The sequence below is a fragment of the Strix aluco genome, chromosome 2 (genome assembly GCF_031877795.1).
Source record: "Strix aluco isolate bStrAlu1 chromosome 2, bStrAlu1.hap1, whole genome shotgun sequence".
In the NCBI taxonomy this organism is placed as follows: Eukaryota; Metazoa; Chordata; class Aves; order Strigiformes; family Strigidae; genus Strix; species Strix aluco.
The window spans coordinates 105,211,443-105,226,059 of NC_133932.1; the positions used below are offsets into that span (position 1 = coordinate 105,211,443).

The 14,617-nt window shown below is 41.1% G+C and overlaps 1 protein-coding gene across 6 annotated transcripts in view; it reads right to left on the reverse strand.

Annotated features, from left to right (window-relative positions):
* ENOX1 (ecto-NOX disulfide-thiol exchanger 1) overlaps positions 1 to 14,617 on the reverse strand; it is a 380,823-nt gene that overhangs the window by 309,848 nt on the left and 56,358 nt on the right. Inside the window, exon 2 of one of the 6 annotated variants that reach the window (XM_074815633.1) lies at positions 6,941 to 6,993. The exons of the other annotated variants lie outside the window; for them this stretch is intronic. The gene's annotated coding sequence lies outside the window, so the exon portion shown is untranslated. The remainder of the gene's footprint in view (positions 1 to 6,940; positions 6,994 to 14,617) is intronic. 6 annotated transcript variants of the gene reach the window in all.

The window sequence follows — 14,617 nt, forward strand, 5'->3', positions numbered from 1 at the left end:
ATAGGGAATAAAGGCTTAGCATATTTTGTCAGAAAGTCAGAAGGTAACCATCCACTGGGAAAATATATTTAACTTAATTTTTGTTAATGAACAAAAAGCAGACACTGATTTCTTTTCCTAGTTACTCCAGTATAAACCAGGCATGATTATACCTGCATGGAGAGCAAACTATAACTTATGGCTAGACAAAAGGCAAGAATTGAATCTGAGCAGGCTTCTGCCTAGGGCTGCAGTGAGGACTGTGAGCACTAAGCTGTCAGTGGAGCACAAATACCTAATAGAGGAGGGGAGAGCAGTAGGCATCTGTCATGTAAGAGTCATCTTTTTAGAGGCCTTGGAAAGGGAAAGACATTGACCACAGACTTCCTCTAGCCCAAAGAGACTTGAAAACCAATGAATCCAGCATCTAGACCTCCTACTCTCTAGGTAAATGCTGCATTTGCTCCAGTTCAGATCGGACATTAGGAAAAGGTTCTTCACTGAGAGGGTGGTCGGCCACTGGAACAGGCTCCCCAGGGAAGTGGTCACACCATCAAGCCTGTCAGAGTTCAAGGAGTGTCCGGGTGATGCTCTTAGTCACATGGTTTAGTTTTAGGTAGTCCTGCAAGGAGCAGGGAGTTGGACTCGATGATCCTTATGGGTCTCTTCCAACTTGAGAGATTCTGTTATTCTATGTCTATGCAAAAGGCAATTTTATCTACCCCCCCTGGTTTTCAATGTAACTATCACACTTCTGTGTTGAATTCAATGCCACTCAAATGTTTTAGGAATGGTCTCAAGACTCACAATGCATCAAGCTTCTCTGAGTCCTAAAGCACCCCACTGCTGTCTCCAAGCCGTGGTGGCATTGCCATGGACAGCACCAAGACTTCTCACTTCTTGAATCATGATGTCTGAACAGCCACAGACCCTATATTTAAATACCCAAGGAAGACTGAGGTCCAGGACAGAGTGACTGATCAATGTAAATCAGATGGCTCTCCAGCACGGCTGTTCTGTATTGATCTCCAAGACTTCAGCACCTAGGGGGGATTTGTCTCACTAACTGAAGATGTCAATATCTAAGCTCATCACCTTGGGCTACCCTTAATTGAGAGAGAGAAATAGGTACCTCTAGGGCTCAATTCCTCTCGTCCTAATGTGGATATCTAAAATAGCTTAGATGAATTGCATTCACCTATAGGGTCCAATGATCATAAAAGGAACCTAGGGAGAGTAGCTTTGATGTAGGCACTTACGCTGTAGATAACTCAAGGTAGTTGAGACAAATCTTACTGCTGAAGTCTGCCTCAGGAGAGCTGGCATTCAGACAGATCTGAAGTCACAAAGAGTGATTCAAAGGATGGGTTTTCAATGACACCATGATCTAATCTGTAAGTCTTTATTCAGTCCAACCTTTTCTTGTTGAATTTTAAAGAGAAAAATTTGAGATTTGGCTCAATGATAGCAGCAGTAAAAGTCATCATTAATCTAGGAAGACTGATTTATGAGAAAATATTAAAATAACTAAATATGTATAGCTTGACTAAAGCCACTATTAAAAGAGAAATATGATAATTATCTACAAGCTCTGGAAGAATACACACACTAAAGATTTTTTTTTTAATAGGGATTTTCAGGAAACTATAGCTAAGAGTAATGTGATTATACTAAGCAAAGTAAAATTTAGGCTGACAGGGAAAAATTCCTAATAATGAAGTGTATTCTATTGTAGAATAATCTTCCAAAGGAAATTGGCTGAAGTCCAATCACATCTAAAGCCAACTGGACAAAGATCCACAGAGAACAATCCTGCATTAGCTACAAGATGGACTAGATGACTCAACAGCACTTTTCCATTTTTAAATTCCTATCATTCCACTGTATAAAATAATCCAATAAGCCAAAGGGAAGAGGGAAATAGGCTTAGCAACAACCGCACAGCTGTCTCTTCTTCGAGGTCTGCACACTGCAATCAGTGTGTCTTGCACTGATTGCACTGAGGGAGGAAACATCTGCATGTGGTCAGAGTACTGTATTATGTCGGTGCTACAAAGTCATATGCCTGTTGTCCCCTTCTCCCCCTTTCTCCACTCCGTAATAAAATAACGTTATCAGAAGAATCGACCCTGTGTTGTAAATGTATCAATCATGATTTTTGCTGCACCAGCTACTCATAATTGGTTTAAGCTTTCTTGATCTCAGATGCCAATTGGTGTTAAACAAAACACAAAAAATAAATAGCCTGTAGGCACATATTTCCACCGAAATAATCTTGCCACATGTTGATCTACAAGAAGTAGGGTAACAATATTTTCCTAAAGTTATTATGCTCATTTTTAAAGCTGTGCAATAGTTTACTCTTTAGTTTTGAAGAGGCTTTTACATTTTATAGCTAAAATAACTTGCTGAAACTCTGTGTTAATATACTGTCTGTTTTCTGTTACACTTAAGCCACAAATAACAGAAGTCTTCTTAAAGAATGACTATTCAATTTAGTTGTGGATTTGGTTTCCCTCTCCAGAGAATATTAGATGGTCTTAACAATATATACTTATTAAAAAATACATTTTTTGAAGAAAGTGCTTTCAAGTGTAACATTAGCCTTCTACAACACATTGCACATCCACTTTTCCCACAGCAGTCGCACTCTAATGCTGACCAAACCTCTTCTACGCACTCATGGAGAGGTCTGAGATTTCAAAGAGTATATTTAGGATGTATAGCAGGGGACTTTTCTAAAAAAGATTTTGAAATAACATCATCATCTGAAGAATATATCTGCATGCCATCAGGTTCTTTGGTTGTTTTTTTGGTTTGTTTTGGGTTTTGTTGTGTTCTTTTTTTTTTCCTCAAGTGCTCAATTAAGCATACACGGCAGAGACAAGATTTCTGTTTTTCAAAAGAAGGAATATTAATGGACATCTATGTCTGCATAACAAAGCAATGATCAACAGCTCACAGCTTACACCACCGATTCTGAATTATTCACATAATTTCTCCCTGATTTCTTCCCCTTTCTCCAATGAACTTTCCAAATCAGAACCCAAACTACTATTTTCTTACCTTCTTTCCTTTGTCAAAGGAGATAAAAGAAAGCAAATATTAGAATTTTACCACATGCAATCCTTCTAAATGCTTATACATTTGAGATCTTTCCTCCTCTCTTCTCTTAAGATAATATGAGACATAAAACATGAATTACCCTTTAACTGATACAGCTGCTAATTCCCACTCCTGGCGATAGAGTCAAGGCAATAAAGTGGCAGCTGTGTCCCTGCAGCCTACCTGCACCTGAAACTGAGGTTGCCTTAGCAGAAGCAACCCACTGCTTTTAATTGGTCTGAACATATGTCGAGAGAAAAATTGACTGTCGCATTACAGTTCAAAGGGGTTGGACATACACCGCTGCAGGACGGTGCTCAGAGTGGCCTGAGATGCTGTAAAAGATAGAAGATAATCAGCAGGAAGGCACTGGGGGTCAAGAAGCAGGTCTATGGATGGCAGGGGCGTGGGTACATGACAGGGGCAATGGGCAGGGGAGCAGATGGTTAAAGGGCACATATGAAGCAGCATTTCATCATCTCCAAAATGACCATGAGGCAGAACACACTACCTACCAGAAAGCCCTAAAGGTGTGAGGAACTCCTTTTATTCTACATTTTTCTAGGCAACCTAGGCAGAGCTCCATATGAAAACCCACCAATGAAGTCTCTGTGCTGCCCTTGGGCTTCTTTTCTGCTTGATGTCTAAGCAAAGAAAAAATGAAAACCAAATACCAAAACCAGGGTATGGTGAGACAGAGGAATGGAAAAGGTGATTAAAGCATTTTCCAAGTCCCACACAGAGGGGCAGATCAAGGAAGAAGTGGAAGGAATACTTTTTAAAATTATTTTTAGGAAATTAGCACTAGGAAATTGGTTGTATTATACTTAATGCAGATAGCTATTTCTAATTATGATACTGTAACCAAAAGCTAACCTTGCTGTAATTTTTCACTGATATACAATGTTGAAAGAATTATGAAAAAAACCTGAGAAATACTGTATTTCCATTTTAACTAAATTGGTGAGAATCAACCATTGAAAACTAATCACATGTAAGGATTACAAAAAACTCAGCTTGAAGGATGGCTTTTTCCAGCAGTTAGAAGAACTGTCAATATAGCAAAGATACACGAAAATACCTTCACAGCTTTACAGCAGAGTAACTACTTGATTTCTTTGTCCAGTTTTGCTTTGTTCTGTTAGAAGATGTGTGGCCAGGCAGTAGCCATGAAGGCTACATAATTTCCCACTGCAGGTTTCTGCACTTATGTGGAAATATCTGGAGAGAGGGATGATTTAACAATTGAGTATGTTCAAACACAGGGAGTTTCTCGAGGATGGGCAGGAAAGGGAGAGACAGCCATTCCTGCAGAAATGTGTGGGGAGCAAACCCACAGCCAGGCTCCAGAGGTGGCAGAAAGAAAGGGTCTTTGCTCATGGATGTCTTCCAGTGAGGCTTTCATAGCATCTGTGGTTAAACTTGAGAGCTGAAGGCTGGAAAGAAAGATCAAGGGAAAGACTATTCCAAGGAGACCATCTGCAGAGGGGCAGACCTGTTTTCAGCCCCTTTATTTCAGGCTGTCTTTCACAGCAGGTCACAGTTTTCTCTATTAAGAGTAATTTGGCTCTAGTTTAGTATCATGCACTGTAACACTTAGCATTAGGTATGAGAAGTTTTTGGGGACATTCATTCACTGTGCTCACTTTTAGGAAGCCAAAACTGCCTGATATGAAGTCCTGCGACAAGCTCAGATTATTCTTGAACAGATAATGGAAAATTGAAAGAAACTGGAAAAAAAAAAAAGACACTTTTATTCAACTGAAATGAATAACTTGAAAGCTAGGAAAAGCATTTGGGGGCTTGGGATTTTGTACATTAGCATTTAATAGTCCTATTTCAGCAGGGACTCCAGGGGACCAGGTGGTGAAATAGGAAGAAACAAGCAGCACAGTGATAAGAAGTGTGGAGCCGTGGTCCTTGTTTTAGGGTAAGCAAAAGGAAACCATCTCAGCTGGAGAAAGCAGAGAAGGCTCTGAATTAAAGGTGCACTTTTCAACATCAAATTATTTCCCACCCCCTCACATGCACAGTGAAAGAAGTCGTGGGAAATTAAAATGCATGAAGATTGGGGAAAAAGCTTTCCTTATTCTTAATATCTTCTAATTTGGGGGTCTGAGTCTTGACTTTCAAGCTTATATTGCTATCAGTGGAACTTTTCTTGTTTTGCTTTGAGATGCACATTTTAAGCTATTCTCCTGAGGACTCTTGCAAGATTTTGCTTGGACAGTTTTGAGTTTTGCGATGAGGGGGGACAAAAGGGAGTATAAGGGGATAATCACCTTTAGAAAGTATTCATATATGTCTGCAGTGTGTCCCAAGAGCTTTTAAGGACTAAGGCTTTTTGTGTCTAGTGGGTGACACACTCAGGTCCTTGCAAAGCCGAAATGCTCCTGGGCTCCCCCTCCAATGCATAACACTACACGGAGCAAATATATCAATTACAGGTCTTTTTCAAACTATAAACACTTACAAAAAGATATCAAAATTTGCTTGGCATTCTGAACTAGAAGAAACGGAAACAAATTCATTACAGACGAGATTCTTATAACGACATACAAAAAAAATGCAGCAAGTTTACAGGCATTAATTGTTGCAACAATGTTGAAGTGTCTGAGTGCAACTGCATTACCCACTTAAGCCACAAATTGTCAAATATATTCATGCAGTGCAGGCATATCATATTTTAAAATAATCCAAATCAGTTAGATAATACTCTTGTTCTGCACATGAAGTCATTCAACATTTAAAAGAAAAAAATCTTTTCAGTTTTCCTTTAGATCTCAGGTGGATAGGATTTTTCAGCTTAAGCCTCCCTAAAACACAGAGGACAAAATACAGAAAGCATTGTACAGATTTTGTAATTTTAGGGTTTAGAGGCATGTATCTCACATCTTCATCAAGAACAAAGGCCTAGGTTCTTTAACCACCATCCCCACCGCAATCTTAAAATATCGTGTTACAGTCTTCCAGCATTAGATTCTTCTGTGGGTTCAGGTAAAGGGAAACCAGTTGTCCACAAACTGTGAAATTTAAAATATGTGTAACTAATCATAAATATGGAAGACTAAAGACTCCCATCTTTCTCTTAGGAAAGAAAGACATACTCTGGCACACCAGCTTTTGAAGGATTTACTTCCCAAGCATAGGATCATGAGGTCTGCTGGTTATACAGCATTTTCACATGACTGAAAGAAATTTTCTAGCCACTAATAACATCAGTTTTATTTTTAATGGGGCTGTTCTGAAGAAAAATAATTAACATATGGTTGACTTCCCATATATTAGAGAAAACAATAATAGTGACTAAATCAGTATCTTCTGTGGCATGGCATAATTTCAGCTGTCTTGGTCATGATGAGTTGTGCGGCTGACTCATCTCACAGACGTATATCACATGAGATGAGAACCAACACAAATCATTTGCAATGTCAAGGATTAGATTTTACCTAAGACAGAGGACAGAGGACCCTATTACGAGGGACTACCTAGAAAGCAGCAGCCAGCCAGCCATTATCTCTGAGTCACAGAATATCCCTGACAGGTGGTTAATTGATAATACTGTATCATGAGGCGATCTCTACGGTGTCAGCTTGATTGCTAGGCTTCAAGTGAGGGCACATAATCTTGGCTTTTCACAGCCCCTGAGTTCAAGGTGTCATTCTGAATGCGTGGTTTACAAGCCCCAGATCCCTGCAGAGTTAAATTCTTATAAGAAATTTGTATCTGCTACAAAAGGGGCTCAAAGCAATCTCAAGCTGTGGTGATGCCAGAGAAAACCTCCTGGGATGTTGTGTCCTACCAGTTATGGCCACCAACACATAAGTAGATGTCAAAAAGAAATCAGGACACTGACTTTACCCGAGAAGCTCTTGCCAGGACCTGCTAGATGATGTTTAGAGATGTTGCCTGAAATAAACAAAATAGGGAAATGATTAATGGCATCGAGTCTGGCAGGTGGGTTCTTATCCTGGCAGACACTCAGCAGACTGTGGGTTTGACTTAGTCACAAAAGGAGGATGTGGAGAAGATGGATCAGATAACAAAAAAAGTCTGCAAAACACATGCCTCTACTTGGGATCTTATTTATTAACACAGCCATTCAAGCTTATTCTTAGAACATGAACTAAAATAAACAGAACAATCCTAGCTGTCAAGAGTACCACCAATTAATCACAAGGATTCCCCCATTTCAAGAAAAGCAGAGAGGCATCTAAGCTACCATCCACCTCCTGTCCAGGTTTCCTCTATATTCAGTGTAGCAAAGCAACGAGCTTATGGACTCCCGACTGAGATGGCTGGTTAAGGACCTAGGGGTGGATGGAGTAAATCCAAGCTGTTGCTGTATCACATTTCCATACAGTGTGGGGAGAGACAGGTAATGCCAAAATGCAATGCAAAACATAGCTGGGCTGAATCACTCTCTGAAGCTGCCTCTCGGCTGCATGGGGAGAACAGGCACCTAACTAACATCTGTAGGATCAGATCTGGATTCATCCCACCTCCACCTTGGCACAACAGACTCTACAAAAATTTAGCATGCCAAAGGATTAATCTACCCATCATTTAACTTAGATGTCCATAAAATGATTGCTGGGGTTCAGAAAATATGAGTGGCATGGTAGACAAACTCCTGCTTCCATCAGTCAGCTTTTCATTAACATCATTCATCCTGTCGTCTTTATTCTGAAAAAAAATCTGCATTCTCTCTTTACCATGCAAATACTTCTTACATAATAAATACCACAGCACAATGAAGCCTTCAGTGTCCCTTTTTTCCTGTTGGTAAACTGTCTCTGCACTGCTTCATGCTGAAACAATTTTTCAGAACTCGGCACACACATTAACTGTAATATTTCTTCCCTGTGTAAGCACACCCAAAGATTGTCTTTCCCTTTTGTCGTTGGTAAGGAAAGGCATTGACATCCAAGATCTTCAGCTCTACCCGCTGGGCTGAGAATTTTTGCATAGATGAAAGCTCCTCCTAGGATTGTCCTAGTTAGGAGAAGCCTAGCTTAGACCTTTCTCCAAAATGAATGAGGTGTGCATGGTGGATTGTTTTGGTTTTGTTTTTGTTTTTTCTGTTTCTTTGCTCTTCTGTTTGGTTCCCAAAAGGATTTTCAGGTATCATTTAGGGAAAGGAAAAAAAAAGATTAAAAAAGGCTTTTAGGCATAGAAACAGTGTATAAAAATAAAATAACCTTGAACTGTTTTCTTCTAGAAATTCTGCCACATCCAGGAAATGTGATCCTCCCTTCTCCTCCCAGAAAATGGGTGAAGTTCAGAAATAAAATTCATGCTTGGACCCATCTCTAATTTACATTCATCCATTCTCAAACAATTTGTCTTTACACTGAATGAAACACTAAAAATCTCTGTGTGCATGTGAAGGCAACGATCTGTAAGAAAAATGACATTATCCGAGTGTAACAAAAAAAAAAGGCAACAGGAAGATCTGCTCCTGTAGTAATTACTGTCTGCTCTAACAGTGTAATTTTGAGCTGTCAAAACTTGGGACCTAAAACAACCCCCTCCATGTTTTCTTCAAGGCTTTCCTGTGTCCAACTACTTCTCTTCTGAATTGCCTTCATAAATTCTGATTCCTCCAGATCATTGTTACTGACTTTCAGGAAAAATACACCAGAGAGACAGATTTTCATATGCAGCTCCAAGACAATTCCTTATCCTGCATTATTACCTCCTCTACTGCAAGAATGCTGTTTCTCCTGGGAAGAATTTTATTTCCTTACTTATCAACACCTTCCTCCGCATGTCAGCATGTTTCCTCTCACCCTCCCTCAGTCACATTGTGCAAAAATCCTAGAAAAGGTGAAGTGTTGTATGTGTTAATGAAAGGCTGATTAGGAACTGACTGCTAATGGCATAGATGCTGCATCCCATATTGCCGTGGGATTTTCTACCAACTATCAAGCCAGAACACGTGTGCACAGGTAGCAAATATACCATGGAGAGGCACTTGTGCACCTTGCTATTAGCCTAAAACAGATTTTCCAGCATCTGAGCAGTGACCCGTTAATAGCTTACATAATGAAAAACAGCACTGAAATGAGTCAGTGTGCTTGGCAAATTCAGATCATTAACCATGAGAAAGCGCTTCAAGTGGATCAAGGGAGAAACACATACCCCAGAGAACATTAAATAGAGAAGTCTTATTAGTAACAAGTAAACAGGTGCAACGTTCCTTTAAAAATGGTGGGCTGGACCCCAGAATTTCCGATAGAAAACTCCTCTCTGAAAGACTAAGTCCCACCTTTCACAACAGAATACAAGCTGGACTCTTGACATCCCTTCCCAAGTATCTACTCGCCGAAAGGGAACTTCATAAGAAATAAGTAGGAAGAGAAAGCATGTGGCTCCTACAACTGCAGACTCACCACTGTGCAAACACAGCAGGAGCAGGCAGAAATTAAGAGCAATCCAGATAGAGATCCATACTGTACATGATGTGATAAGGAAAGACTGGGGCCCTCTGTGAGGCACTCCCAACAGTCAGCAAGGCAACTGGGCTTCCAAAAGTAAAACAGACAAATGAGTTTTTTTCTCACACACACACACACACACACACACACAAATCCTGAAGCTACAGATAAATCATTCCAGTTAACAGTGTCACCAGAAAGAAACATAGAAACAAAATTCAGAAAAGTTTACACCTGGCTGCAACTGAGCAGTTTCTCCATTACTGGTGACAACTCACAGCCAATACATGCACATGGGGTGGTAGTTGGCTATTGCAATGGTGGCCTCGTACCAGTCCAAAATATTCAGAGAGGCAGTTACAGCACAGTTTTCAAAAGCCTGGTCTAAATATTTTGACCATTTTAACAAGCAATTTCAAACACTTTTTTAATTGATTTTTTAAAAGGGTGAAGAAACACAAGACAAAAATGAAGGTTTCCACTGCCCCAAACCAGTATTTATTACGTTCTACATGGAAATGCAAATCAGTGTAGATTTCATGTTAACCGAAAATGGGTTTGCTTTTTTAAAGCATGGCTTAACAAGTTTTTTTAAAAGTTAATTGCTTGCATTGCAGTATAAAGGATCAGACCACATGAACAGTGTATTTTGTTCTATGTGAAACAGGTTAACTCTTAGGGTTTTCAGAGGCACAGTCTCCAGGATATACTGAAGCTGCTTGAAGAATACATGTGTTTCATACTTTCAGCAATCCTGCACTTCTGTCCAGGATTCTCAGCCCTAGGCTTTATCCTAGAGATATGACATATAGGTAGCAGTTCCCCATATTTCATTTTTATGAAATTGGAGTGACTCCTTTGATGTAAAATATGTAATTTCTTCTCATAAAAGACCAATACAAGGGCCGTTTGACAGGACAGAATGTTGCACTAATGTTTGAGATGCCTATCTCTGCAAGCATGTCTGATGCTGTATACAATGCTCACTTGGCTTCATTTCCTTATCTATTTTATGTGCATGAACAGCTGAAGATGGACATATAGAGACTTTAACCTTCCGCAGCACATCTAAAAAAGTACAGAACCAAAATCTATGCAGCTGTGAATGCCAGAAAGCCATCTGTATACAAGTTAATTGCTTTTGGTTTGAATAGTTTCCATTTTTATCCTACCATCTACATTTGCACCTATTCAGTGGTTCAATTTGGATGCAGCAGGGGAACACGAGTCATGTTCCAACCCAGCTCTTCCATCTTCCAGGCCTGCTTTGCTGCAAACCTTCCCTCAAAATCATTCCCTCCCTTCAGCATTTTTTTCTCTATTTGTCTCAGAAACCAACTGAGCAAACCTAAGGAGTGCTATTTTCACCAACACTTCTGTGGAGTGAATTACTGGGCTGAGTGGATGACAGCAGCAAAGCATGGGTTTATTTTCTGGTTTCCCAACCCCACTTACTTTCCGGTGACAAACTCGAGCTGTCCAGAAGCAGCAAATTCAGCCCCAAGCAGAAGGAATGTCAATCTCATCCTATGAAGCACCTTTAACTGATTGCTTTGAAAAACAGCCAGCTGTTCCTTTTGTTCATTAAATCTGTAGATACACATATGTATGCATGTATAGTAAATTAACAATGCAAATCATACTCCAAAAAAAATCTCTGACATCTACTTAAAATCTTGCTGCTAATTACAGATGTGATTCAGACCAGTGATGTATTTCTAATTAGCAAAAATAATCAGTCCTTTTCTCCTTGGAGGAAACGAGTGTGGCCTAACTAGCAAAAATAAAACTAAAGTTAACACTAAACACTTCTGCTTTGTACCCTCTAAACAGCTTTTCTTAGTTCTGGCAGATCTTTATTAATGACCCTGTGAAAGAATCAATATTATCTAAGCAAATCCACTATTTTCTTCAAATATCATCATCTGTAGATCTCATCTCAGAATGCAGTTTCTGTCAGAGATTGCATGCGAAGACGGAAGTTGTTTTATAAGCAGGTTTATGCTTGCAATATTTTTACCAAAACCAAAATAAGTACATGGAAATGCTGCTAAAGAAACATGTGCAGCAACTTTTCTATATTTGCAGAAAGCATCACTGAAAAAAACAGAGCCATGTCATCCAAATCTGTCCCTTTATAAATACATACAATGAGTCTTTTAAACATTGCTTGCTAGCTGTAGGAACAATAACAACAAAAAACCCATGCAGTGAGTCACTATGGTCTTCTACGAATAATTAAACTAAAATATTATTTATTGTAATCTTTCCCGTTTACTTTAGAGTTGCTGGTCAAAAGTACAGCATCATCCTCCAGACACATTTAATCAACTTTATTTTCCATTCTAATTGAGAAATGGAGCTGTTAAGGTCAAGAAACATTAAAAAGAAGCTGCTCCATTGAACTTGCTCTGTCTAGCGACCTGGTGTTATATTTTGTGATAAAAAACCACTCTTCATGCACCCGAAGGAGCACAGGGGGGTCAGCAGTGGGGGGGACCTAAAATATCTCCTGCCCTGCTCCCCACAAGCCCATCACTGGAGCCATCCCATCTGCAGCACACAGTGAGTCTGCAGGCACCATGGCAGCTGGGGAAGCCTCAATAACCCCTGGGAGACATGAGCCCCCACCCGCACCCCCCAAGGGAGCCTCAGCTTTGGGGAACAGGGTGGGGACACCCATCACCAGGAGTCCATGGAAGAGGCTATTTGGGTCAGCCTGACGGGGGTCACAGCCTGGGGGCATGGGGTACACTGTGGGGTGCAGGGGAAGGGCATTTTGAGATTAAGACCTAAATGTCTAAGGAAGGAAGCAACAGTAGGGAGAGGGAGTGATCGAGATGATTTGGGAAGGAACAACCATGGAAAAGCAGAGAGATAAGGGAATAAAACAGGCTGGTCACACGTGAACAGGCGGCTGGTCACTCCACTTGTCTGGCCATGCCCTGCCCTGATCAGCGTGGCCTGTCCCATCTCCTCATTAAACACCATTTCTAACTCTTCCCCTGGGCAAGGAGCCCTCTCCAGTGTGCAGGGGCTGGGGGCTCCGAGTGCAGCAGCTGGACTGGGGCCAGGGGTTGCAGAGTGCCCTATGCCCGGGGACTGGAACACAGAGCGACTGAGGGTTTGCGCATCACCATATGAGTGCTAGCGAACACCAAGCTGGACTAGCTGGCAAGCTGGTGAACTGGCCTGGGAGCCAGCTGTGCAGCTGTGTCCCCACGGGTGAGGCCACCAGAGGACATCGCTCTCACAGGGACCAGGAAAGTGCCAGCCAGCTGCCAGAGGGATTGAGGGGCCTGGGTGTGGATTGGGAGACCTGTGCGTGTCCAGGGGTGAGGCACCAAGGGAGAGACTGGATCCAGGACCAGCTACCAGATGAATTTTATGTGGAAGACCAGCTGCTGGGGGGGTCTGTAGTGTGCATGTGTGTCAATGTCCGTGTGTCAAGGAGTTTGTACCAGCAGCTGGACCAGAGCAGAGGTTTTGGCAGCTCATATGTCCAGGTGTCAGCACCACCAGAGACTGGATGTCTAGGGCCAGATGTGAGGACAGTAACTGTCTAAGCCCAGCTGCTGGAGGGATCCATACTGTACATACATATACACTATATACTCCCCACTAATAGGTCTTAATCCTGAGCAGCCAGCGAGGGGAGCAGGATGTGGTCATTGCTGTTCATGTCTGCATGAGTACTGAGTGTGTCTGTTGATCTGTGTGGCTGGCCACATATATAATGCATATGTAAACTGCATATGTGTGTGATATAGCTCAGCCTTGCTGCTGTTTGGACCCAGGGACATGGAGCTGTGGCAGCCTCATCTCAACCGGGCTGCTGGATTCAGCCTCCCCATAACATTTAGAAGTTCCCAAGAAAGGTGTTATCCATCCTGGACAAACTTACTTGTAAATAAAGGGGTGTGATAGAACTGGCAATTCTCTGCCAACTGCTGTGGTCGTGATCCTCTGACAGTAGCTGTGATGTAGACAGAAAGCCCAGACTGAAAGACTGTCATGGCAGCCTCCAAAGGATCTTTTGTTTAGAAACAGTCAAATGACTTTTTTTTTTTTTTTTGTCAAAAAAGGCTGTTAATTGCCTAGTGTCTGCTCTTGCAGTCTTGTGTCATTTACCTTGTCCACACTCAACAGCGCATTCTTCTCATCAGCACCAAAAGGAAAGTAAAGGAAAAATTTCAGGTCATACCACTGCACCACAGCACCAACTTGTACTTTACTTATTTTTCTCGGTTAAAACTATGCTTCCGGATATACAGATATATGAGGAAATATACTCTCCTGTGTAAGAACACTGGATGATTTTAATGTAATTTATGTCCTACTCCATCTCTCTTGCCTCTTGTCTGCAGTAACAGGGAACTTTAGGAGCTACAGGTCATCAGGATCTAATTTTTAGGGACAACTCGAAGACAAATAATCTAATCCGCCTCACAACAGCCTTACACTTCATCTACTTCAACAGAGCTACCTCTAATTTGTACCAAAACAAGATCAGCATCAGGTCCCTGGTTTCCAGCAACAAAATGTCCCACAGCACCAAGACAATGTTAGAAAGTGTCATATACCACATACACTTGAGGTAATCAAAGTCCTTCCGCTAAAGTAAACAATAAATGACCAGAGAGGAATACAGCTGTCAGCTTCATGCTCGGCATTTCCACTGTATGGAAGAATCACCTTTTTTTGGAACGTGGACAGTACCTGATACGTGCCCCCCCAGGACAGGAGGGGAGATATTCCCACAGCATGGAAAACAACAGCACTGGCTGAATAAGGAGAATCTTACAAAGACATCATGAATTAGCAGAAAACTAGTTTGGAAAGATAAGATATTAAACAATTTCTGTGGGGAATAAGAACACTGGAGATTATTTACTTTGCTTTAATTACTTTGGCACACTGCTAGATTAGTTTTTGTACGCTACTAGATTTTCATACCATCATTTTACAAATGCAAAGAAGCGAGTTCATGTTCTGAATATTTAAAGTTCGCCATATCCATATTATCTTGTCCTGTGCTGGAGTTTCTGCCACTCAATTCACAAATAAATAAGAGGGTTACAGCTTCACTTTTA